The following is a 27,240-nucleotide window of genomic DNA, read 5'->3' on the forward strand; positions in this document are numbered from 1 at the left end:
AAATTCTTAAAATGTGAATATATAATGGTACTGCTACCCTGATCTGAAATATACACGGAAACAAACAGTATTAAGTATACAAAAATTATTAATATAATAATTCAGGACTTGGGGAAACTGAGGTAGCAGGCTCAGGCTCAGTCCCTTTAATACTCACAAAACCAACTGCTTTATTACTGTAGCTGGAGAAAGTTCTTTGGTTAAATGTGATATCTTTTACTAGACTAACTAAATAATTGGAAAAAATTGTTCTTTACAAGCTTTCAGGTGCAAGCACCTTTCTTTAGGCACAGGGAGAGTCTGCTGTTGTTTTGTGTTCTCCTGGATGGAGTAGAAGCCAGTACGCAAAATGCAAGGTCTGTGAAAATGTAAATGTGTGGCAGTGAGGATCAGAGGCAATGGGAGACAATAGGTGCGAAACAAATAGGTATGGGGAGAAAAGTGGAGACTGTTGACCTGGTGATAGAATGTAGCTTGTAAAATGTAGAGAGGTTACCTGGGGTTATTATATGGCAGGCAGGTTATAATGTGCCAGTTTTTCGTCTGAGCCCATTAATCCAATGTCAGTTTTTACTCCATGATTTTTTATATTCAGTAGATTTATGAAGTGAAGTTTGTAGGCTTGTCTATGAAAGGTATTTGTAAATTCCCTTTGAGGATTAGAGAGATTGGAGAGAGAGAGTGGTTGTCTTGTGAGAAGTGTGCACCCACAGGTAATTGGGTATTTTTTTTCTTTGGATTTTCAATGTGCGTTCATTCTGGTATGCAGTTGTTTGGTTTCTCCTACATATTTTCAATCAGGCCATTTGGTGCACTGCATGAGAGATGTAACATTTCTGGAGGTACAGGTATAAGATCCAGGAATGGTGATGGTTCTGTTACTGTAGCTGTATTTTAGAGTAAAGATATGAACTGCTTTTTCCACTACTTGCTTTTAGAAAAGTTGAGAGAAAGTAGACAATCGGGAAGGAATCCAAGGCTACCTATATTCAAGGTGTCAAAATCACCCACCCACAGGGCAGGACAGGACTGTGGAGTCCGTTGTGGGCCAGATGTAGAGGGACAAGTGGTTGCTCTTGGGTTACTGGTGTCAGGGAGCCAGAGGACTTAATGCAGCGCTCCCATTTGTCTCATGCTGCTGACGCTCATCCAACACTAGACTCCATATCACAAATTTTGGCACCTGTCCCCTCCAGGACCTGTATGTTTGGCACTCCTGATCAATAGGATTTAAGCATGCTATTAATTTTGGATCCATTCATTATTTTTTTTAAAGCTTCTTGAACATTTATAGTGGAATGTGATTTATTTTTCTGACCTTTGTTGTCATTGCTATAGAAATTTAATCATTATTTTGGCTGATATTTGTCAATGGGATCTGTAATGAAGCCTGATCAGTAACTTCACACAGGAATATTATCCTAATAACTCCAATCAGGCTTTAGAAAATGACTTGAACTGCCTTGCTGATAAATACAGAAACAGCACAAAATATGTCCAATAATTTGGGATGCAACTTATTTCCAGTATAGAAGCCAATAAATAGCATTAATGTCTATTCCAGAGGGAAACTCTTACTTGCAAACAGCTAAAGATAACAGACAGTGGACTGAACGGAGAGGAGGAAAACAAAAACAATGGGGGAGCTCAAGGGAAATGGGGAGAACGCCCGGGGTTGAAATCCTTCAAGTCTCCTGTGTTTTTGCACAAATTATTTTCTTTATTGGGCTTTGAATAAAACCAAACAGGAAAGATTTTAGACTTGTGAAGCAGCCAAAAATTCAGTGGTCTCTGGGAATTTGACAGTTGAGCTACTAGACCTATGTGGTATGTGAAACTGCTGGAAAGAATTGTTCCACGAAGGAGCCAGTGACAGCACTGCTGGAGCTGAACAGAATGTGTAGATGCCAAACAGTCTGTTTCTTAGAGTTTAAAAAGGGCAAGAGAAGTGATCTGACATCTAATAAGTTTATCCAGTGAGGTCAGGTGAAGTACAAGCTTTCTAATTTCAGTGACCTCCAAAGCACTTATTGGTACAGGAAAGGAAGGAAAAGTTATTGAGTTTATGAAATCAGGCTGGCACTTCTTCCATTTAACACATACTGCCAGATCCTTAAAAACCCACTTTTTCTGAAAAGATTCAAAATACCCAGTTTCAGCAGAGTTCTCAAGTACTTGTCCTGGAATATGAAACTTGATGTCTTGCCTTAAGATGTATAGAAAGTGAGAACACCCGAGACCTTTTGAATTATAGTTACTGTAGATACACTGACAGGTGTAACTGAGTGGGGCAACCAGGGAAGCGTTGCTCAGTGCCACCTTTGTTGGGGAGCACAAAAATATCCTCCACCATGGGGACAGATGATTGCATTGCCACAATTAGCACCATAGCAACCTGGCGGTATGCCGTGGCTTGCATTTGCCCCGGTTTTGGAGCTGTCCTGCTATGATTCTGCTGACAGGTGATAGTTGCCATGTTAGATATTGTGGATGACAATGACTGCAGTAAAAGCTTAGTGGACTAAGAATGCTAAATTAGAGCATGCCTGAAAAAGCAAACCTCCACTTAGTTAACTCTTTGGGAGTTGAGTTAAAAACCCTGCATATTAAGACAATACAAATTAAATATTAAAGTTTTGAAGTAAAATAAGTTTTGGTAAGTGGCTTCTGTCTTATGTGACACCCTCTAGATTTGCCTGCTGATGCAATCTACCGACTCAGTGCCTACCTGGAATATGCACAGTAAGCAGCTGAGATAAAGAGGATAAGTATATTTTTATGACAGATTTATAGTTTGCAGGGCAGAAAACAAGGCATAATAGAGAGGCCAAAAGAAAGTGACAGTTTTATTTACAGGAACTGGAACAATGTCATTACCAGGGATCTGAATTTTCCATTTCCTGCAGAAAAACATGGATTTTCTCTTTTAACAGAGAGAACTGGATTTTCTTCTTTAGCAGAGAAGAATGTGGATTTTCTTCTTTAAAGGAAAAAATTATGGATTTTCATGGAGAAAATGCAGAAAACCATGGGTTTCCCCTTTCAGGCTGGCAGAGTTCCAGCATGCAAGGGGCTTCTTGATGCTGGAGGGTGCGGGATACAGGGGGCAGGAGTCACCATATGCATGTTTGCGCACACACACACATGCACGTGGCAGCTAGGCAGTGGTGGTAGAGAGCAGCTCCCATAGCTCCCTCCAGGTAAATCTATGGGGGTGGGGAGAAGGGGGCACAGGTTATACGGGGGGGGCAGGGAAGCACAGGCAATGCAACGGCGGGGGCCAAGGTGATGTGGAATGGAGAGGAATATGCCCCCTGAGATTTCTGCACCCACAATGGGGTGCAGGGCTGCAGCCAGGCTAGACTAGCTCCAGAGGAGCTGCCTCCATGGCCCAATGGGTGGAACCTGGTGTGGGAGGGAGCACCACACCACCATGGCAGCCAACATGAGGTGCCCCTTGCCTGTCCAGAAGTAGTGGGGGCACAATTCTGCACCACCACTGCTGCCACACTTCATCTTGGAGGCCATGGTGGCATGGCACTCCCTCCTGTGTAGGGTCTTGCCCACTGGGCTGCAGAGGCAGCTTCTGCCTGGAGGTGGTCTGGCTGGACTGCAGCCCCATGCTCCTCTGTGGGTACGGAAATCTCAGGGGGGCATATGCCCTCCTGCCCCACCCACACATCGCCTATGCCTCCCCTGTCTGCCTTGCATTGCCTGTGTCTCTCCCATGTATTGCCTGTGCCCACACACCCACCCCCTTCCTTACAACCTGGGGGGCTGGGGGCAGCCTGTCAGAAGTGAGGGGCCTAGCAAACCGGGAGCAGACTGTGGGTCAGGAGTGAGGGGCACCGGCAGGGCTAAGGAGCTGTGGGTCAGGAGTGAAGGGTAGTGGCAAGGCCAGGGGGCTGTGGGTCAGGATGTTCAGGAGCAGGGCACTGGCATATCAGGGCTGCTCAGTGCCACAAAACAGCAGGGGGCACATCCTGAGTTGGACAAGCATCCTGGTGAGCAAAGCGGGCTGGGGGAGCTCTGATTTTCCATGATAAAAAAAAACAAAATTAAACCCCAAAATTTAGAATTTAGTTTGTTATAATGATTGCAGCACTGTTAGGTTTCCAAATTGCTTCAAAATTGTAAATATATCAATAAAACATTTTGCTCAACTGAAACATATATATATAGTGGCATTTCATTTTAATTTTGGAAAATTGGGAATTTTCATCAGAGAATTTGGGAATTTTAAACAGAGAAAACCTGGATCCCTGGTCATTACTGAGTGACAAGAACATTCAATTTAGGGCTTATATTATAATTTCAAAGTGAAACACAGCATCACAATCTTAATTCAAAGGTAAGCTGAAGACCAAATATAAAGGAAAAGTTTAGATGGTCTGTAATAAATCAGCACAATCCCAATAATTGTCTGAGTTTGACAGGCCATATAAATAATGGAACCACAGAAAGAGAATAGGGATGTGGTCTCTGGAAAGATTCTGGAGTCTTTTCATGTTACGTTCGTTGTTGCTTTTGGAGGGCTGGGCAACAGCCAATAGGAAACTCGTTTCCAGTTTCGGGGCTGCCCTAACTTGTGCATCCCAATACGGCTCCAGAATTTTGTGTAGCTCAGTCATGCAGCAATCCTATGTTTCTACAACCTAAATGTAAAACTGATGCTGCCATTCTGCGTACATGCAATATTTTGGGGCTAAATTTGATTATAAGCTCTTTTGGCACAGGAAATATTTATTTGCCATCTGTTCATACAGTGGCTAGTAAAGCCATGCTTTTACTCTAATACAGACCTCTGTGTTACCATAATAGCAATAATCTTACTTAATTAATTGCTTCTGGTTGGAACAGCATTTGATGTTACACGTTTATTATATATTGTAATACTCTGCATGGATGATAGTAGCCTGGATTCAATTTTCATCAAACATTACACTCAGGATAGTGTGTGAAGTACTGTAGTATACTGATGATATACAATATAATTCTCTATACTGTTTTTATTATTCATTGCTATTGACAGTGTAAAAGTATCTGAGTAAATTTTCTCCAGGTACTTGCTGGGTTTGCTGTGGATTGACTTCTTGCAAATTAGATAAAGAAAAATCTAACTCCAGTCTAATAAGACAAAGATCAGTACATTTTTCTTTAAGAGTTTTGGAGGAAGAATGGAGATCAACAGTGAACAGATTAGTGTTGCATTTAAACTGTTTTATTTTCTCAAAAGCCTGTAAGTGGGAGTATCTACACGTGCATTAATGCACCTTTTCTAGGCTACATTAAATTTAGTACCTCCTGTGTAAAGTACTAAATTAATGCACATTAGGCTGTGCTAATGCATAGTAGCACATTTGCACACCTTTTTAGTGATGCTTAATGTGCAGTAAACTATTTTACTGTGCATTAGCATAATGTCATTTTTTTACATGATACTTTAATGCACAGTAAAACAGCCTACTGCACATTAAAGTGCACTTGTAGACATGCCTAATTTGTAGTATATCACCAGCTTTTCAAGAATTTGTTTTGTCACTTCTGAGTGACAAATATGTTACTAAGGTGAGTTTTAGCTGTCAAAAACAGCATTAAGTGTATTTAACACTCCTAAGGTCAGTAGTTAAACCTAAAGCTCAGAAGCCTAAATTTGAGGAATGTAATACATTTCTAGCAACCCAGAACTTCAGTCATTTTAGTATGTTGCAGTTTCTGAACTATACCAAATTTGTCTATTCTTGTTATGTGAATATGTACATATAGAGCCAGTCAAAACGGGTATTTTATTCGATATTTGGACAGAATTGCATTTTAAATTTTATTTACAGTTTTTCAGTTTGTTCAACAACATTTTGAAATTATTTACATTTCCTAATTCACTTTCCATGGCAAAAAAGGGCCAAAATGGTACTGTATTTAGTCAAATCCCAGGGGAGGTATTTCCCCCCCATTTAACGTGGGGGGGGGAGGAGGCGCAATGTGGGCAGGTAGCCCCCGACCTGAGCTGGGGTCAGATTTGTTATAATTTCACATTTAAGCAATATAATTCTTAGAATATTGTCTTAAATTTGAAGTCCTCTTGAATTCAGGTAAATAGAGTATTTCCATCAAATATGGCTTCATTGGAAAAAATCTGACTTGGTTTAGTCTCTGAGCAATGTACCAAGTTGAGACAATGCACAGAACATAGTTGGAAGGATTTGAACTTTTGGGGGTGTTTTTTACAAAAAGGGAATTTCTGGCCCTGATCCTGCAAGCAGATCTATATAGATGGATCTTTTCCCTTCTGTGGAGTGTCAGGCATTCCCATGGGGCTCCAAACAGGTGTCAGGTATACCTATATGGAATTGTTTGCCATACCTGGTTCAGTATATGTAGAAGAGTATGGATGTCTTAGATTACTTATGAAATCCTCAGAATGGGGATTGTCTTTTCGTGTTAAGTGATTTTATGCTGCTTAGCGCATTTGAATCCCATTATGGATTGGGACCAGTAGGTACTACGGCAGTACAAATAACAATGTAGTAATTATGGTATAACCTTTATTGAAAATAATCTGTCCTGTTCTAAATAGATAGTGTGTTTTTCCCTTTCTGAAGTTTAATTAATTCTGAAGAAATAGAGATCATCGCTCATTTTATTTAAGCCAACTAGGGATTCAACATGGCACAGGTCCAGAGCCTGCAAACAAGTAAGTGGGACTACCCATAGGCATAAAGTAAAACTCATATGTAAACACTTGGAAGATCAGACACTGACCAAAAAAGGAATGATACTGTCTACTGTGTGTTAAAATCCCAGTACTGTGGCTACTGTATTTATACTCTATTTATACTGTATGTATGCTGTACTAGAATATTATTTCACTGTTGATCCCTTTAGTGATTTACCTTCAGAAAAGTGTGGGCAGTCTCCTAAAAAGAAAGGCTGATTATAATGAATGACTTCTTTCATCATCCATCATAGGCATAGTACTGTTAAATGGGACTAAGCTTTAGTTTGGGGCATATATTTTCCTTAGCAATATAAAAGGTAAGCATTCTCATATATCTTTGTTGCAGTGATAATTTTGTTCATATAGCCTTTCTCTGGTAAGCTTTCCTTCTGACAGTGTACCTTTTAGCAAACTACTTTGGGCTACTTATTTTCTGTAATAGACAAAACCTGTTAGTCAATGCCCAAAACGTTACTTTTTGCCTAGTGAACAGGACAGAAGTTATTTTAATTAAAATAGACCAAATTGTGTCGTGCATATTTTCATTAGCATAGAATGAAATTCAGTTATTACAATTTGTGAATGAGATGTTGTGGTTTAGAAATTATAGTATAAATTTCAGAAAAAAAACATTAGAATTTAAACAAAAATGGCTTATTTTAAACAAAAGCAGTTGACAGTTATTATCCTGAACAATAAAGAAAAGTCAGGAATTCCTTCATATGGAACAGTGGAAAGTCTCCCATTGACTCTAAGAAGCTTTGGATTGTTCCTTTGCAGATCGACTGTCATAAAAGAGCTCCAGTAGCCTCAACAAACCAGGATCCCAGCCTGCATGGGGAGGTGGGGGAGCAGGGGGCAGGGAATACAATTTGAGTTTAATCTGGTGCCAGTGTAATAAAACATTAACTTTTATCCTTCTTAAATATAAAGCAGGGTTAAATGTATATGACAACACTTTCCAAGCTGCCTGGCGTTCTTCGTTCCTATTTAAAACTTAGAAACCAGGTCAGTGTTTCTGAAACCTGAATCTTCAGAGGTACAACTCTCTACTGATTATTTATTTGATATATTTCTTTTTTTCTAGGGCTTTGTTTGTAAGGATTTCCTTCCTTTCTTCCTTCCAAAACACTACATTGTATGTTGTAAGGGATTTCTAAGCTTCTCATTTGCTTTTTTGCCCCTCTGCTCTTTTGTGGGAATGACCCCATGACCAAAATTGTGGTCTTGCATTCTAGAGAAGATATGGATGATTAGAATTTTTTAAAATTTTACTTTAACATGATTATATATGTTTGATCAATCTAGGTAAGATGCTCACTGCTGCTTTTTATTCAGGTTAAGAGTCGGGAGATATATTAAACTCTGTACAAACAAAAACAGTTCATTTTTCTGTAATTTGCACTGGAGCACAGTCAGACTTTCTATAAGATACAGGGTTTATCATTTAAATTTCTTATTTTCCTTTCAAACTTTACGGTCTGATTTATTTATTTATTTATTTATTTTTGAGTATCCCATGCCATTGCATATTTGACACGTAACCGGGGTCCGGGTTCTTGTACTAAAGAGGATACCAATCACTTAGTAGCCTGGCATTTCTACTAGAGGCTCCCACTTTTCTGTGGAAATTGCTCCCTCTAGTGGCTCAGCAGAGCTAGACCTTGACAAACCGCAGGGTCCTTGGAAAGTGTTGGACTCTACGCTTCAATGGAATCTGTAAGTGAGGTGTTATTACCATTATATTAGCTGACACTCATGTTGTCAAGGTCAAAATAAATAAAGGTATATACTATAAAATGAAATGGGGGAATTCCCAGGTAACTCAGAATTTGCCCAGCTTCCAGAAGTCTTTTCGCTATTCCTGTGACTAAATCTCATACTTATTTCCCCTGAACTTTCTAACAATTCTAGTAACAGAATATAAAAGAAGAATTGTTCCCCCTCATTTTTGCAAAACAGAGGCAAAACCATATTTTGAAATATTTAGCACCTCCTGCTCTTTACCAAGAAAAATATATTTTTGTAGTATTCAAGTAAACAGGAGAATTTAGAGAGTGATTTGCCTATATGCCCTCCATATCGTATGTTTAAAACAAAAAAAGTCATGTTTTATTTTCAGACTAGCTGCAGAATACATATATTAGGGTCATATGCTGCCCCCAATATCAATGGAGGTTATGTTTGAGAATCCAAAGTAGATTCATAGATTCATAGATGTTAGGGTCGGAAGGGACCTCAATAGATCATCGAGTCCGACCCCCTGCATAGGCAGGAAAGAGTGCTGGGTCTAGATGACCCCAGCTAGATGCTCATCTAACCTCCTCTTGAAGACCCCCAGGGTAAGGGAGAGCACCACCTCCCTTGGGAGCCCGTTCCAGACCTTGGCCACTCAAACTGTGAAGAAGTTCTTCCTAATGTCCAATCTAAATCTGCTCTCTGCTAGCTTGTGGCCATTATTTCTTGTAACCCCCGAGGGCGCCTTGGTGAATAAAACCTCACCAATTCCCTTCTGTGCCCCCGTGATGAACTTAAAGGCAGCCACAAGGTCGCCTCTCAACCTTCTCTTGCGGAGGCTGAAAAGGTCCAGGTTCTTTAGTCTCTCCTCATAGGGCTTGGTCTGCAAGCCCTTAAACATATGAGCGGCCCTTCTCTGGACCCTCTTCAGGTTATCCGCATCCCTCTTGAAGTGCGGTGCCCAGAATTGCACGCAGTACTCCAACTGCAGTCTGACCAGTGCCCGCTAGAGGGGAAGTATCACCTCTTTGGATCTATTCGTCATGCATCTGCTGATCATTCCAGGGACATTTCCAGAATTAAAAGTGAATGTTTGTTCGCTTGCTTATGAGTTCAATCAGTGAAGCTGATACTAACCTGCAAAGATTGAATTAGTTCAGCCTCAGGCTTTTTGACTGTCTGTAATTAGCCATAGAGTTTTCCAGCATTACAGGATTGACTCAACAACCTGAGATCTTTTTCAGATTTGTCAAACGATTCTCCCTCTTTTTGTGATCTCACATGAAATTCATAGCATTAAAAAGTCGTAATTTTTTTGGAGTGCAGTTCTCCTTTAAGTTTTTGAGCACTGTCTCATAATCAGCCTGCTTTGCTTGGCTCAGTTGCAGACTGTTATATACATCCAGCGCCTCAGCTGTATTCAGAAAAATAGCTTCTTAGTGGCCGAACTTGTCCTCATGTACAGGTTGAACTGTTGCTCAAACCTCTTCCAGTTCTCTGCTGCCTGGCTGCAGTTTCAGCACTGCTGGAGCCTATAGCTGCTCCATTTTTTTTCTTAAAGCTCATTCCATGCAAAGCATTCCCTTGTTTTCAACCACTTCTGGTACCATGCCATGTTATGGGTTCAGTTCATTGAGTCAGGATCCACTTTAACAAAGAGGGTTCTTTATTCATGTTAACAGCACACAGATATGCAGCCTTCAGTCTCTGTTTCTCAGTTCTGTTCAACTCTACCTAGCTCTTAAAGGCATACAGTTCTCATAGCAGTTGTAAAGATAAAACTTTTAGCTTGATATCCCAGCTGTGTTGAGATCAATGGGAGTTTTATGATAAACTTTGTTGGAACAGGCTTTTACCCTGTTAGCAGATATCCATTTGCACTTACATCAGGTGCCTTAATTATTAGGCAAGTCCTTCAAAGCACCTGTTTCTGTAAATCTCAGTCACCATGCTCAAGACAGTTATGTTCCAGCAAACAATGATAGATACTTAGGCCATTGGTGGACATTACACTTAACCTGTTAGTCGCATCTTAAATAGTAACCCGGGAACATATTTAGACAATTAATGGTGCAACAAAATGATTCCATAAAATAGATGTAATAATCCTGTGGAAGGTTTCCATCTTTCCTTAAACTGAATATATGAGAGTCTCCTGCCATGCAGCTGGCTGCATGGTGGAGTTTGGTGTACAGCTTTTCCAGCCTCAACTGTACCAGAGTCTCAAGCTGGCTCGGGTGGGTTGTGGAGCTGGATTGTCTGTTCCAGCCTTGGAACCACACAGGAATCTCCAAACAGCTCCAGCGTGGTTCCAGGACTGAGACTGAAAATAAGCTGATTATGGATCCCAGCCCTAGGACTGCACTGGAGCAGGCTAGAGACTTCATTAAGATCCCAGGGAAAGAACTGGTTATTGGCTGATTTTTGGTTCCAGCCTTGGGACCACACTGGTTTACTGGGCACTTGACAGTGTAGGGTGAGTCCAGGATTATGATTCTGGGTTTCCCCTGCACTGGCAAGTAGTAGTGGCATAGCTGAGATCTGAGTCCCAGTCCCAGAATCACATATCCTGCTGTGAATGTGTGACATAGCAGGCAACACGCTTTGTAGGGATTGTGGAACAGATCCCATCACACCATTAAATGAGTGTGTGCCAGGCGCCTTACTCATCAGTGCTAAGATTTGACTGGATATGTGTTATTAGGTAGAAACGGTGTAGATAAACTATCAGATGTGCATTACTGATCACAGCTAGAATTGCCCAGAAAGGAAAATAGCTTCAACTACAACTGCAGGTTTGTATGACCGTTTTAATTCTGTGGTTACTTTAGCAATATTGTCTTTTGTATTCCTTCTCATGTTGTTAGTAGTAAGTGTAATAATATATTTAGTAGTATTGTTATACATAAACCATAACCAGACAGATCTCATAATTCTAGGGATTATATAAACACCTATTAAATGATAGTGCTCTCGCCAAATGGCTTACCATTTAAATATATAGTGCTGCCAATTGTGGAAGTGTAATCTTTTGTTTACTAAAGATTAAGTAGTTCTAAAAACATTAAAATTAATAATCACTTAGACATTCTAACAAAAGAAACTTCCTTTCAACAGAACTCTGACCTTATATTTTTCATGAACCATTTTTCGCTCAAAAAAGGTGTTCAAATACCACAGTGATGAGGATGAAGAAAGAACCTCAATAGAAACCAAAAAATAAGGGTTTGGGAGCATGCAGTCATATAGGTTTTTTCCTTGTACATTAAGAGCAGGTCTTAAGACAAAGGAAGTTATTGAAGGAAAATCAAAGCCATTGCTATTATGTTCTCTGAACACTGAACTAGGATATTGTATGTTGTAATAACACTTCAATATTGATTTGTTATAAATTTAGAATATAGTCAAAATATTCTTGTAAGCCCCTTCCCATGTAACATAATCATACCAGAATAAGTGCATCATTGGAATTCAGCAGGTGCTCAGCAGGTCTTCTTATTGTTTAAAACCTAAAAAAATGCAACATAATTAAGAGTAAACCAGCTGAAAAATGCTCAGTCTTGATGTGCTTACTGCTAAGTGGCTTGCTAGAAATCCACTTAATAAATTTTATAGAATGTAAGGAAAATGAAAACATAAAATGGAAAATGAAAAAAAAAAGAAATAATGCATAGTGCGGTTTTCATCTTTTATTCTGCTCTGATATTTATGTTGGTAGATCAAAGACCTTTTCTGTCCTTCAATGCTAAGGTGATAGCTGACCTACTGTGGTACATCTAGAAAGGATATATTTCATTTAGCAAGGCTTGATGGTGATTTTGCTTTAGCTGCTGTAACTTATTGTAATATGCAAACGGGTAGATCCAGAGTGGGTGCAATGGTCAGGCTGCACCCCTGTTTTAGACTAGACCACACCATGAAAACCTCTGGGGCTTTAAAGTTCCTAAAGCAGTTGAAAATACTCTCTCCCTTCCCTCTCCTGCTCAAATAAATGCCCCCTCTCTGCTCCTTCCCCCATTCCTGCCCCTCCCCCACCTGCCTTTCCCCACTGTGGGGGGGGGGGGAGGGGAGAAGCACCAAAGCTATTCCTGCCTCCTGTGCAGGGTCTGGGCTCAGCTAGGGATGGGAGTCACCCTTCCATGCACTGTGACCAAGGAGGGTGAGAAGAGCTATTGTTCCACCCTATTGCTGCTATCCCCTTCTCAGCTGAGTGCAATCCCCACTCAGCCCAGCTGGCTCTGGAACTTCCCTGCCCCACAGCCATGGAGAATACAGCAGGAACTGGCAAGGGAGAAGAAAAAGAGAAAGGGAGGGACCTGCTTCTGAGTAGGAAGGAGAAAGGAGCAGGTATTTGCACATTAGGGGTGTGTGACGTTGTCATTGTAGATATTGATAACAATGTAAACACAAGGGCTCAAACTACAATGGAACTACTTGCATGAGCAGTTACTATGTCTGTGTATACATGTGTGTTAATATGCATAAATATTTCACATGCACCTAATGCATATGCAAACATATAAATACACTGTTAAGAGAAAATGGTAATTAACACTATATTAAGGGGAAAGGATCAGATCTGTTTAAAAAGTTGACAATATAAAACAAACTTTTTCTTACCCTTCTACACTATCATATGTTGCATCTCCTTTTTTCTCTTTTGATTCATTTGTATATTTTTTCAGGGAAGAAATCAGTATTGCTGCATATGTGCAAGCAGTCTTTCATATTTTGGCACATTTTTTAGATGAGTTCCCAATCATTTTTTATGTTCCTTCTCCATATAAAAATGTTGTTCTGTTGTCTAAATTGCATTGGAATGAATGGCATTGGCATTCCTTTCCCCTACATCCAAATTAGTTAGTTTTTACAGTTTAGTACCCAAGGACTTTTATTCTGGCTCTTCTCCCTAGATGGAGGGAGTGCTTTGGCATGCAAGCCACAGGATAGTTCTGCTAGCAACTGGGTAGAGGTTCAACAAACCATCCTGCCTGTGCTGACCACCCAGGCAGAGTAGCTCTGAAATGCCTGTGGCAAGCATGTTCAAGTGTCTCTTTCAACTGCTGCCTTAGAGATAACTGGCATGCGTTCTTGTCACCCTCACCTGTATAAGGATGGAACAGAGGCCTGGCTAAATCAACAGGCTATTACCATTAGCTACAAACACTGGCCCGGACAGAGCATGGTGAGAAGTTATGTCAATATTCTGTTTAGCAACTGCAAGAGCATGCCTGGAGGGAAAGGGGCTCCTTAGGCATCAGCATGGGCAAAGTAGAATGTAGCCTTCACTTTTATATCATTGTTGCCACATAGAAAAGCGAGTTATAAGAACAGTACTTTTCCTGTTCAGAAATACAATGCATCTCCAATATGCATAGCTCAGTCACTTTGTACCTTCTTTAAACGTGTGTGTATATATATATAATCTCCAAAATGTTAAGCCCGCAGATTATACATTTAAGGTTTCCAAGTGTAAGCAGTTCTTGTCTGCAGAAATTAAAAAAACCCCCAAACATTTCCAGTAGTAAAATAGCCATATGCTCATAAACAGCAATTCAGTTTGTTTATGCTGGGACAAAGCAATAGCTCTTGGGTAATACGCTATATGTTAGTTAATTGTATGTTTTCAAATGTGCTGAGACACAAGGTTCTTTGATTAGATGTGATATTGTTGTTGCCAAAGGACAGTGTGAGTTCGTGCCCGGTGTGCTTTTGCCAATAAACACACAGGGGTGGAGGATCCAACTTAATCTTTATTGTTTCAAGTCTGCGCAGAGAGGGGTGCTTGGCAATCGTTTGCAAAGCAAGCACCACCGGTTTCTACCTTTGGGTACCTTTTATACATATGTTTGCAAGTGTATCGCTCAGTGATTGGTTACAAGCCACTGGCATAAGATGTTCTCTACTGAGCATGTCTCTATACCTATGTTTTAGCCATGTAATTCATTTGCGTACATATATGTTTCATTAACATACTTTTGCTCTGCCCAGGGGTGTGATTTTTAACATTATAATGAGACCTTTTTCTGAACTTCTTGCTATCTTACAAGTGTCAGGGAGACATTATCCTGCTGGTGTTAGGGAGGCATTCCAGGAATCCTCTGCATCCCACATGCTGTGCTCTGCAAGCATCTCTTAACACACACATACCACACCCCTCCCAGCATCAGTAAGTTGCCTTAAGTATTCAGTTAGATATAGTTTGCAAAAGCTAGATATACCATAAAAAAGATTATATAAAAAGACTACATCAATATCTTTTATTAGACCAACTGAGCAGTTGGAAAAAAGTTCTTAGCAAGCTTTCAGGCGCAGTCGCCTTTCATCAGGCAGTGGGAGTCTCTGCTTGTCTGATGATGGGTGACTGCACCTGAAAGCTTGCTAAGAACTCTGTTCCAACTACTCAGTTTGTCTAATAAAAGATCTCACATCTAACCAAAGAATCTTGCCTGCCTATGTCCTTAGACTAACACGGCTACAACCAAAAACTCTGAGACACTTAACTCTGTTTTACAACAGAACCATCAAGTCTTTTAGCTGTGATGTTGCTGGTGGGCAGCTGCAATCATTTGCATATTTTTTATCAATTCACTGTCTCAAGGGCCAGGTTTTCCTACCAGTTATTATAAACATACCTATAACAATTGTTACACTAAAACAAAAATGCTCATTTGTTTGTGTTACAAGGCATAGCAATATAGTACAACAAAGTAAATGTGTGGCTATCCTCTTACCACAAGAGGTCTCTTGAAAGAGATATGTATTAACATGCATCTAGTGTCTAAAATTCTTTGACTGATCGTACATAAAGCCTCATTCTAAATGTAAGAACTTTAATGTTTACATTTCTTAAAACTCAAAGCAGGGGACTTTAGTCAAGGTGCATTAGGTCCCAGGTGAGTGCCCTTGAAAAGGTTGGGGGTGATGGGGCTATCTTATCTCATTTTACTTTGAAAATCTGCAAAAAGTTTCTGGTTTGTTCTGATACAGAATGAAAAAATTATGAAAACTTGAAAGTATTTGCAAGCTGGAAAAAAATATTTCTCTCTTGCATCTACCATCATGTGACCTCTCTTCTTTTTGCATGTTCCTGAGATTCACTGAAATAATATACATATGGAGTCCATTTTCCTTTTCGTGATATTTACTAGTTTTCTTTTCATGCTGTTCATCCTTTTAGAGAAATATTAAAGTAGAGGTAGATGAATCTTAAAAAAATAAGGAACCATGAAGCAGAAACAGCATTTGGAGGACTTTATTAAAAATAAATATTTTTTTTCTATACAAAATTATAGCTCCTGAACTGATCAGTACAGCACAGTGTATAAACAGCAAGGCAAGCAGGCAGGCAGGAAGGAAGGAAACTGATCTTGTCAGTAATACTTTTGGTATAATATAGAATTTGTCTTAGTACTATCTACTTAAGAATATGATGAATTTTCCTTATAGGTTTTGTAAAAAAAAAAAAAAAAGATGTTCTAGGTTTTTTTATTTATAACTTTTTTTGGGAACTCCCCACAGTATCTTGTAAAATTTTTAGAAAGTCCCCAACATCTTAGTGTCTACTATATTAAGCTTACATTAAGTATGTAAAAAACTTTTCCATTATCCTTTGGCAGAATGTACGCTTCCACCTCTGGTTTGGTTAATACAAATGGAATTACTATGAATAATAAAGTATAGCAACAGTTTCTGTTGTTGAACGTTATTATAAATTAAACACGTGTTTCATGAGTAAGCAACCATATAATTTATCATTTATATTACAAAAATATATTACTCTATTGATGTGGATATGCCTTTTTCTTGTTATAGTAATGGAAAAAATAGTAAAAACAAGGAATGAGAGAATGTGCCAGGAAAGATAATAGAATAGGACCTATACCAATGGTATCACATTCTCAGATGAAATGCTGATCTCTTAGTATGCTTCTGAGTGCATGACTAGCATGCATCAAGAAGATACAACTGATCATGTCAACTGGAATAACTTCTGGCGATACACCTAATGAACACTGTTCAGATAATGGGTGTATCTTGGAAATGTTACCATACCAGATCACTAATACGCTGCTTATTAAATCTGGTAAAAGCCAAATTTGTAAAATTAAATTAGTGTTAACATATTAATTAATGCTAACTTATTCATAGCAAGAATCTAAGAATTGTAGCATTGCTTACTAATATTACTTAACATCCTATTTCCATTTGATATAATGGGCTTAACACCACCACTGCTCCCCCACCACCAAACTTCCAAACTCTGCAGGCCAGATGACACAGCCCTGTGTGTGGCACCAGGCCTGTAGGAACGATCTGGCATTGGGCCTGATCCAGCACCCGGGGCTGGGGCCCCTGCCCAACCAGTCCTTCACATAAGATTGGACCCTGGCTGGGCCAGTCCTGCATGTGCCAGATTGGACGCATGGGCTGGATCCAGCCCAATGACCCACTCCACATCAGTCAGTGCATGGGCAAGACCTAAAGTTTTGGCACTGCTGCTTTAGATGGCTGCTTTTCCTCAGATTTTCATGGTGAATGTTGTATACTTGTCACTAGGTGGCAGTAATTGCACACAGCAAATAGAAATTAAGAATCTGAGCTGTGCCATTTCAAACAACTTTGTGTTGTGGAAATCAAATTTCACCTCTCCAGTAACACAAAGAGCTGTATATGAGTGGTAGCCAGACTTTGCATGTGTGCATTCCACTCGGTATAAAGTTTTTACAGCCATGCACTTATTCTGCCTTGCAATGGTGTAATAATCTATGCAAGAGAAATCGCTAAAAGGGTAGAATGGCAGAAGGGGCTTGCCTAGAGCCAAATAGACATGGCCAAGAATATTCACCTTTTATTTCAGCATTCATACATATATTCATTTAGCACCGAGATTTGTACCTGATAGATATCTGAGCTGAAGAGAAATTTGCTAGACATTCGGAGATTTAGCTGTTCATTGAAATCTAGGACTGAAAGGGATTTCTTGGATCACTGAGTACAGTTCCCTACTATTGTAGGCAACCATGCTATATACCAGGGTTGGCCAGATCACCTGACCTGTCTAGCTAAAAACTGGGATGGCCACTGATACATCCCCAAAATACAGGACATCCCCAGCCAGGAGTGAGGCCATCACAAAAGGGCCATCTCCCTTCCTGGATGGGAACCCTATTCCTCCTGGCTGTGCACTGCCTTACCTCTAGGCACAGGCAATAGAGTCACAAGGACATTATGATTGATGTGTTTTTCCATCAATGAACTGAAAAACAGGACTTTTTGCAATCTGTTTCTCATTCAGAAATGGATAGGAGACAAAGGGTTTAAAAACAGGACGATCTGGTGTAAAACAGGACCAATGGCTACCCTACTGCAAACTGAAACAGTGGTGACACATCGGGAGTGCATGGGGGTGCACGTGCACTCCCTGAGAGTGCTGGTGCACCCCCTGACAGCCAGCATTTCCCACTTAGGCGATGAGTAGTGGGGGGAAGGTGGGAACGCTGGTGCTCCCCCTGAGAGTGCCAGCTGGGGAGTGGGGGTGCCAGGAGAAACACTGCTGGCACTTCTGGGCATGCCCCTGGCCCTTCTGGGTGCACCGCTGACGCTTCTGGGTCAGCGTGATCCGTTGCGGTCACTGCAATCAGCCCCCATTGGTGCAATCGGCCGTAAGGGGACCCCTCCCCCCCACCAGTCACTGACTGGCCACTGGGGGGTCAAGTGTCCCCCTGACTCAGGAGGCAGCAGTCACCCATGAACTGAAACCTTGACACAAGAGCCACAGGACACACAACTGTCAAATTCACGTAGTCCAGAATCAACAATGTGCAAGCAGTGTTCCAGCTCAAATAATCATTTGTCATTAAATGACTTCTTCAAGTGAATAACAAGCAGGAAATAATGAAAAACAAAAATAGAAATTAATAAATGAATTAAACACTCTTTTTTTTCTCTTTAGTACTTCTCTTTCTCACAGAGTATATGTGAAAATCACACACAGCTCATAAGCCATTGCTTAGCCACCCCTGTAATATAACCTTTTCAGAAAGCTGTTCCAGAATAGCACTCCTTTTATAGTTTCATTATTTCCTGCCTAAATTCATTCATGGGCAGTTTATGCCCACTTGTTCATGTATCAGCTTTAGTTTAAACAGTTCATTCTCCTCCTTGCTATTTAGCCTCATAGGTATTACTGGAGCGTGGTTTAATTCCCTTCTCAGAAGCACAAAGCAAGTGTCTGTATGGCACAATGTATGTAGAGGTAGCACATGAGAGTAGTATTTTACCCAACAAATTAGCTCCAGGTACAGCACCACAGTAAAGCAGCTATATTGCTTGTTTAGAAGCATATTCCTTCATAACGCTGCATTGTACTTTGTAGAAATGATCTTAATCTCCTTTCACAAAATAGACTGGCTGGTGTCATGTTCTGCCTCAGCCAGGAGTAGCAACTTGCAACATGCCTGCCACAAGTGGCACAGGCAGCTACTTTTGGCGTGGAATAGACTGGGGAGGTGTCAGGGAGCACCATGGCACTGTGATGGGTGGGAGGTCAAGAGTTGCACTCAGGGGAGGTACTGGAGCCTAACTTGTGGCACACTTGGACTCAACTTGTGACACAACTGCCAAAATGCTGGCTACCACTGACCTAGGCTTAGTATGCCAGAATTACCATTAGCATCAGTAGTAACTAGAATATTTGCCCAGTAAGAATAGTAGGTGATGTCCTCAAGTACCACTCTGACTTAAACTCTGACTGAATCCATTTTTATAGTTATTTAGTAACAGCAAAGGTGCATGAAGCTGATCCTCTAAATATTTTAAAAATATTTTGTAAATATTTTGTAAAGACAGGAACCTATTAAAAATTCCTTCTTGTCATTGGACTCCTATGTTTGGGTTTTGTTTTGTTTCAGTTTGCTGAAGAAACTGCCTTTTACATTAGTTATCGGTAACAAATATGCAACATAGGCTTGTATATTTTCCCGTTGTGATAAATAGTTTTCATTACATTGTTACGGCTTTTGTGGATTGTAGTTCCGAAGTCATTATTTTTATCTTATCCAAATGTGGATATGGTATGCATTCAAAAAATTTAAGAGATTCAAAACTTAAACTTTCATACAGCATATAGTACATTTGTATATCTTATGAAAGTTTGTAAATGCTATTCCCAAGGGCTGTGATTTGCAAGCCCCATGACATTGTTAAAATGAGGGTTCTTGGGTGATATTTTTTTTATGTAAGGTGAAGTATATTTTACTATTTCTTCCAAAGAAAATACTTAGGGTAAATGTAAGTCCATTCTTATTGTAGTTAATTGCTTCAAGTACCTCCCAGATTCAGGGTTACAGAAACAGTTTGAGTTCTCCCTTGAGCTATTTCAAATCTGAGGCTTTAATTTGTACCCAGCTTTACTTAGAAATGGGAATGGGAATCATTTCATTAGTAAAATCAAATCCATATGCAACAGGTATCCAAATAATACCCATCACCTATCACCCCAAAACCTGAAAAGTAAGGAAATCTAGACTATCTGAACTGTGGTCTCATCATGAAAAGCCCCAGGGGCAGATCTAGGATTTTGAAAAAGGGAGTGCAGATGGTGTAGCACTTCATCACATATATAACACAGCGCACATTTTTCTCCAGCTAAAGCAAAACTAAAGGCTTTAGTAATACACTAAATACTTAGCACTATATTATTTTAAGATCAAAACAAAAACAAATACAACTAATTAGAATGTTCACTAATGTTCTTGATTTCTATATCTAACGTTTTAAAAACCACAGCTAGGCAAAAATAGTCTAAAGATATTATTTTGTTAGTCCTGTAGCCATCCCAATTAAACATACATTTGTTACGCAGATTCAAAAACCAAAACTAGCCTTCTTGAGTAGCTCATCAGTGCCTCCAGTACTTCACCGTCAGTCATTTCTACACCTGAGTTAGTATTACAACACCTGAGTTAACGTTTTTAGTTAGAGTTTGGGTAGAGCAGGAGTCAGAGGTGTGCACAACTACATCCCCTCCCTGGATCCACCCCTGAAAAGCCCCCGACACTTTGTGCTTTAAAGAAAGCTTGGCCTTCCATGTTTCTCTCCATTGTGCTTGAGACACTATTTTGTGGGGATAATGGCACCGTACTATGTATCCAAGTCTCAAACCATTAAGCCCCTGAATTCTATCAACTAGTGGCATACCCATGGGGTCTTCCATGCTTTCTCCTGCCCCTGACTCTCATGGACTGCACTTTCTTTCACACACGTTCTTCCGGCTACATGCTCAAACTATCTTAGTCTGTTTTTATTCAGCTTTTCCTTTGTTAATATCATCTTTACCTATTTCCACACCACTTCATTTCTTTTTTTTCTGAGTCTACAAATCCACATCGGCATCCTCATCTCCGACATCCTTATCAGGGGCAACTGTCATTTATTCATTGCCCAGCACTCTGATACACACAGCAGCATTGGCCTCAACACTCTTGCAGGGTTTTTCCCTTCAGGTAAACTGGCATTCTCACAAACCAGACTATTCACTTCCTTCCATTTCATCCATGCCTTATGCATGGTTTTTTCTACTTTCCTCATCTATCTTGCACATTTACTTACACAGCAAACCCCAGGTATTAGCTTATGCACAGATGTCATGTTTTCATCTGTCCAAACCACTCTCTGCCCATTCTCTGCTTTCTTCAGTTAAGGCCATATTACTTGTGAATACCATGCAACAGGGGCATCTTTCTGAATGCTCTTGGTGAGGGTATCCAGGACAAACACAGACACGAACAAGCTAATTCTTCATGGACCCCAGCCTTTACTACTTGTGCTTCTATCTTGTGTTGTTGTGCCTTTTTTGTCTTATGCAAGTCCCCCATAGGCTTCTGTCACCCCTTGTTACCTCATGCCTCACCTCCTTCTCTTGCTATATGGATATATGCTTTTTCTTGTCACACAAAACCAGTTGAAGATGTTTCCTGTTTTCTGCATACTTTTTCCACTAGGAATCTCATCACAAAGATTGTATCAGTCATTGATTTTTCCTGGCATAAACACACAATTGTATCCAATTCTGACTGCTCTTTTCAGTCTTTTTTGATCATCCTTTTCCATGGTTTCATAGTATGGTTTATGAGTTTTTTTGCCTTTAATTGGCCCATGTTTCCATTCTTAAAGATAGGCACCATAAAGCTCCTTCTCTGTACACCTAGTATTTTCTCTCATAACATAAAATTATTATAAAGCTTGATGAAGGGACTTACACCTTTTCATTCTGATGCTATATCTATGTTAATATTCTTGGCTTTATAGTTCTTTATTGTATTCTGTTAATGGCACCTGCCATTGATTCAGCCAAGGCTTGATTTACCCAAACTTTCCAGAGTGCTTGCCTTAGATTCTCTTTGTTCCTGAGTCTCTCAAAGTAACTTTTCCACCTGTGCTTTGATCTTTCAGGCTCTGAAGATCTTGTTTCCCTCATCCTTTCAGTTCCTCACTTCTTCAGTACATTTGATTTCTCTCTCTTGAGTTCTTTCTAGTAAGTATATGTCCTTTTCACCTTCCTTTGTTTGCAGTTTATTATACAGATCTTCCAGGGTTTGGGTTTTGGCTTGGTCACAACTTCTCATAGTCTCATCATCTTTGGCCTTTTGCCACACCTTGAGCTTTCCCTTTTCCCTGATCACAGCCTGTATGTCTTCATCCCACCACTGTGTTTCACTCTGAAAGCTGGCTTTTGTTGAGATATGCCCACAATCCCTTGCATGTTTATTAAGGGATTTGGCCATTTCTTCCCATAAGTCATTGATATTGATATTTGACATTATTAAAACAAAAATAAATTGAAATGTACTGATATGGCAAAGATAAAGAGTTCCCTTGGTAAAGATGCATTTGTTCTGGGTCAGTTGTTGTAAGTCAGGATGAGATTTTCTACACTGTATGTTTTGGAGTTCCAAAAATAGCTAGAATATAAGCATGATCTATGGTTCAGCAATTTTTACAAGAAATGGAGTGTATAAATCTCTAACATGGAGGGAATATTAGGACTGTGGTTAGAGAAGCTACTCTCAAGAATTTTTCTATTGGACTCCTAAGAGTAGATAAGCCAGCTCTAACTCTGTGAACGTTCTATTTAATTGAAAATACGAAATCTTTAATAAAGAAAGCATTCTTGGCCAAGTAATGAAGCATGTAGGTTCCACTTACTGAACTTTTGAGGACATTTATACATGGCATTGGGAATCATGATATCCTGAGAACCGAGCTTTGACTTAAGTGGATTTTCCTGTCCAACAGAAAAAATTTTAATGGAATTTCTTATATTTAAACTTCTGCCCACAAAGAGAAAAATAGCAGGATTGATCATCTCTTCGGATATAGTTATCAGTATCAAATATGCAAAATCTTTATAACAAAGTAGGCATATGCTTTGTGTTTTGAATATGATATCAACTGGATATTGAGTAACTTGATATATCTATTCTGATATGCCTTTGTTTCAGCATAAACTAATATAGCTACATGAACAAGGGAAGTAAGCTGTTGGAGATGAAAATAACTCCCTGTAAAATTTAATAGCTGATCCTACCTCATCTCCAAAGCACCCCCATCCTGTTAAGATATGTATCTTAAAAAGGTTAGTGAAATATGTCAACAGTACATGAACACAAAAAACAAAGGCTGACAGGTTTGCAATTTCCATGTGTATGAAATTGAGTAACACAAACTTCATCATTAAACTGATGTGCTATGCAATACTTCAGAATTGCTTCTATGATACTAAGCTTTTCAATTTCTAGTTCTTACATAGAAAAAGCATCCTGTATTTCTTCAGTTAGCATCTGCACATGTCTTAAGCAAGGCAGCAAATAGACATTCAGCTTCTCATTCTGCATGTAGTGGAAAAAGAGCAATTCAAGATAGATTTTGAAAATATACACTGCCTTGTTGGCTGATTGTGGTCATCTATATAGTTTAAAAGTATGTAACCTGTCTCTAAGAATTATGTAACCTGTCAGAACTATGCTGACTACCTAGATACAGTGGTCTCTCTTCTTCCATTCCCCTTCATTTCCAGTCCCATTTGCATGCCACCTCTCTCCTCACCGTAGAGGGGATGAAGGTTTTGCTTTTCCCCTTCCTTTTTGAGAAGAAGGTAGTAAAAATGTTGTACTCTTTAAGTGGAGTGAGGTTAAATTCCTTTCCCTCGTGCTGAGGATGGACTTGCTGGATTTGGGCATTAAGCATGGCGATCACCTTTTTAAAATGTAAAGGCAGGACACATACCCACCTTAACCAGCACCTCTTCTGGTGGCACAACCAGAGCAAAGCTGAGCGGGGCAGGGCAGGGTAGATGTGGGCTGCCCACTGAAGGCTTGGGACTCCCTACCTTGCTTCCTTCCCCTAGGAGGTGCACACTGGCTGCATGGCACCTGCTTGTGTGAGGTCACCACTGCCCTCGCTGCTTCTGGGTGAGCAGGAGGCTTGAGGCTGGCATGCAGCTCCAGGGGGAAAGGCAGCAGGGTGGGAATCCCCAAGCCTGCAGCAGGCTTCCTGCATCCATCCCTGCCCTGTACACAAATTGGGGGGGGGGGGGCATGTGTCCCCCATTCCACCACAGGGGTGCAAGCAGTGGTGGGGAAGCACCCCCCTCCAGCCCTGAACGAGGTGCCCAGGACTCCATCCAACTCCACACCTTGGTCCCATGTACTGCCCTGGCTGGACAGCACTCCCATCCCCTGACCCCTTCCCTCCCTCAGTGTGAATGCCTTGATCTGTTCCCCCCTTCCTCCCATAGACTTACCTGCAGGGAGCTGCTCTCTATGCTACCTGGCTGTATTCCCAGCCATGTGCATGTGTACAGCTGCTACATTCCTTTGCAGGCTGGAACACTGCCAGCCTTTGAGGAAAAACCTGCCACTTCCTACAGCTCCCTGCACCAGGCTGTGAATCTAAGACCAATGCTGTCCCGGAGTCATGCAGCCCAGGACCTGAACTTGAGTTTCCCATTCCTGGACTGTCCCCAATTAGGAACCCTAGAGAGAGGCAATGGGAAATGAGTCCAGCAGAGCAGGAGAGATTTTGATCTGGCCTCAGCCATTGAAAGACTGTGAATAAAACCAGCCTCATTTTCAGTGGAAGAGAGCAGACACTGTTAAGACTGATTTAGTTATAAAAAGCTGTATCTTCTCATCACCTCTGAAATCCTGGCAGTTGCATTAGGTGCCTATCATTAAGGGGCCTAACTTTAGATACCTAGGTTTTGAAAATGTTGCCCTAAGTTTGTCTCAGGCCACAGCAGGTGCAAAATTTTGTGGAGAGTGGGAGGGGGAGAAGAAGTAACAGCAGCTATAGTAACTCATGAATTTTTCTAACACACTAAGTAGTCACAGATGGCCTGTCGGTATCCTCCAGGTTGGATATTTTGGGTGTTTAAATGTAAAATCTTGCTCATTAAATATTTATATTATCATGTGGTCATTGTTAATGCAGTCAATGTGCTTTTCCTGTCCTAAAGTTACCAAGAAAAAGAGCCTTAGGGCCACTGTCTTGATACTAGTAAAAGTAAACATTTAATTCATCACTGTTAGCAAAGAGAGTAACAGAAGAGAAAATGCGTTTGCTACCTTACAGACCTGGATGATGCCAAATAAATAATGGGATACTGTCTTTAATCATACAAAAAGTGCTAGCACAAGCTGCAAATACTCTCTTTTAAAAGAGGCACAGAGAAGGCTAGCAAGTGCATGCTGTTCAAGATGGAAGCTCTAAGAAATATCTTACCTGTTAAGGAATAGATGTTTTCAGCTTCCTGTTTAATTCCAAATATTGAAGGGTGGGTTCATGATATGAAGGAAAGCTATACCAATACAGTGCTATCCCCTTCCATCCTCCTTTTCTCCATCTTGCTTCCCATTGTTCCTCTCACCTTACCATTTTGGTAGTAACCTGGGAAGCAATAAATAGCAGTTACTAATATGAGACTTAAAAAAGAAATAATTAGCAGGTCAGAATCGCTTCATTCTAGAGTTTGAAAAGAACTGGCCCAAGAGTTTTCTGGACCACTAAAGCTAATTTTCATCACTTCTTAAAACAGTGAGGACATTATAGAGAAACAAAAGAAAGCAGAGTAATGGTTTTTGTGCATATTTAAGAAGTGTAAATAGGATGACCCATGTAATGTAAGACCAATCTCTCTACTGTCAATCTTGAACAAAATATTGGAGATGCTGGTATGGGACTCTTTATTAAGAAAATATTTAAAGGAGGGAAATACAATTAATGCCAGTCAGTATGAGTTTATGAAAAATATCTAGTCAAGTTAATTGGATATATTATGGATCGGTTTACAGATGGTGGATAAGAGTACACATTAAATGTCACACATTAAATTGATTAAATGGCATGCATTAAATGTATTATAAACTAACTGCTACATATACTATATTTACCCAAATCCAAGACAACTTCGAATTTGATGCAATTTCCCCAATAATTAGAATTTGCATGTTGCTGATGCTGTCCCCAGTTGAGCCAGAAGCCCTGCACAGCTGCTCCCCCCAGCTCCTAGCAGCTGAAGCAGTCTGATACCTGATTCTAAAATGAGGCTTGGTTTTCCCAATGCTGAATGGTGGGGAAAAAAATCATCTTGGAATTACAGTAGGTCTCTAAATGTAATTGTAAGGGGAAATCCTAATCAGATTTGTTTCTAGTGGAGTCCTAGTGGATTGATTGTGGGCCTTATGCTTTATGTATTTTTTTCAATGACCTGGGAACAATACAAGGTCATTACTATTAAAGTGTGTAGGTGGCACAGAGATTACAGGAGTGGTAAATATTATGAAGAGAGCAAGTCACCAAGTCAAAGCAATTTGGATCACTTTGTAAACTGAGTTAATACACAGTATTTCTTAAACTCCATAATTAAAGATGTAACCAGTGGCTATTGTGAACTGTGGATATATAAACATATTGAGTAGTAGTACGGAGGTTATGCTACCTCTGTATGTGGCTAAAACTGGTGTGCTGTGCACAGCTCTAATGTTTCCAGTGACTAGGGAAATGTTGATATATTGGAGGAGATTCAGAGAAGAGCCATGAGAATGATTAAAGGCTTGCAAAAAATGACTTGGACTAAATAAATTCAGTTTATTAATTTTGACTTGATTGCAGTCTGGAGGTATGTAGGGAACCAAAAGTGGTGATATAGGCTTGTTCAGTCTAGTAAATAGAAGAGTAGGTCCAGTGGATGGAAGCAGAAGGCAGACAGATTTAAATCCAAATAGGAGTAAATGTTAATTGTAATGGTGAATGACTATGCTAATAATGTAACCATGGGTTCTGGTGGATTCTCCATCACTGGGCAATTTAAAAATGTATTTTTCTAAAAGACACACATTTTAAATGGGTATTAATTCAGGAAAGGTCTATGGGCTTTTGTTAAGCGAGAGGTCAGATTTGGGCTGTGGATAAATGTACCTTTTAACCATTTTGAAGTGCGGAAGGAAGCTGTTGGTTGGAAGCAGGCATTAGCTGCGTCATCTTCATGTAACTAAATGGTTCAGCCTTCGATCCCAGAAAAAGAAGTTAAAGTAATGGTTTTGCTAAGCTTGCATTGTGCAAAAGCATGCGGCGACACCAGTTAGATCATAACAGTTCAGCTGGTCTCATTTGACATGGATACAATTGTTATTTCTGTCTGTACCCTAGATCGGGGGTCAGCAACCTACCTTCCACAGGCTGCATATGGCCCACGAGAAAATAATTTATCTGGCCCATGAGCA

General features: G+C 40.1%; 1 protein-coding gene and 1 long non-coding RNA gene across 5 annotated transcripts in view; one reads left to right on the plus strand and one right to left on the minus strand.

Moving 5' to 3' along the window:
- Positions 1–27,240, plus strand: part of LOC102565708 (dermatan-sulfate epimerase) — a 342,822-nt gene that overhangs the window by 121,226 nt on the left and 194,356 nt on the right. The window lies entirely within an intron of this gene.
- Positions 1–27,240, minus strand: part of LOC132252347 (uncharacterized) — a 117,036-nt gene that overhangs the window by 21,285 nt on the left and 68,511 nt on the right. For both annotated transcript variants that reach the window (XR_009464251.1, XR_009464245.1), the window contains exons 2-3: positions 25,241–25,405; positions 11,904–11,964 (exon numbers count right to left, since the gene is read on the minus strand). This is a non-coding gene — a long non-coding RNA (uncharacterized LOC132252347). The remainder of the gene's footprint in view (positions 1–11,903; positions 11,965–25,240; positions 25,406–27,240) is intronic.

This window comes from Alligator mississippiensis, chromosome 1 (genome assembly GCF_030867095.1).
Source record: "Alligator mississippiensis isolate rAllMis1 chromosome 1, rAllMis1, whole genome shotgun sequence".
NCBI lineage: Eukaryota > Metazoa > Chordata > Crocodylia > Alligatoridae > Alligator > Alligator mississippiensis.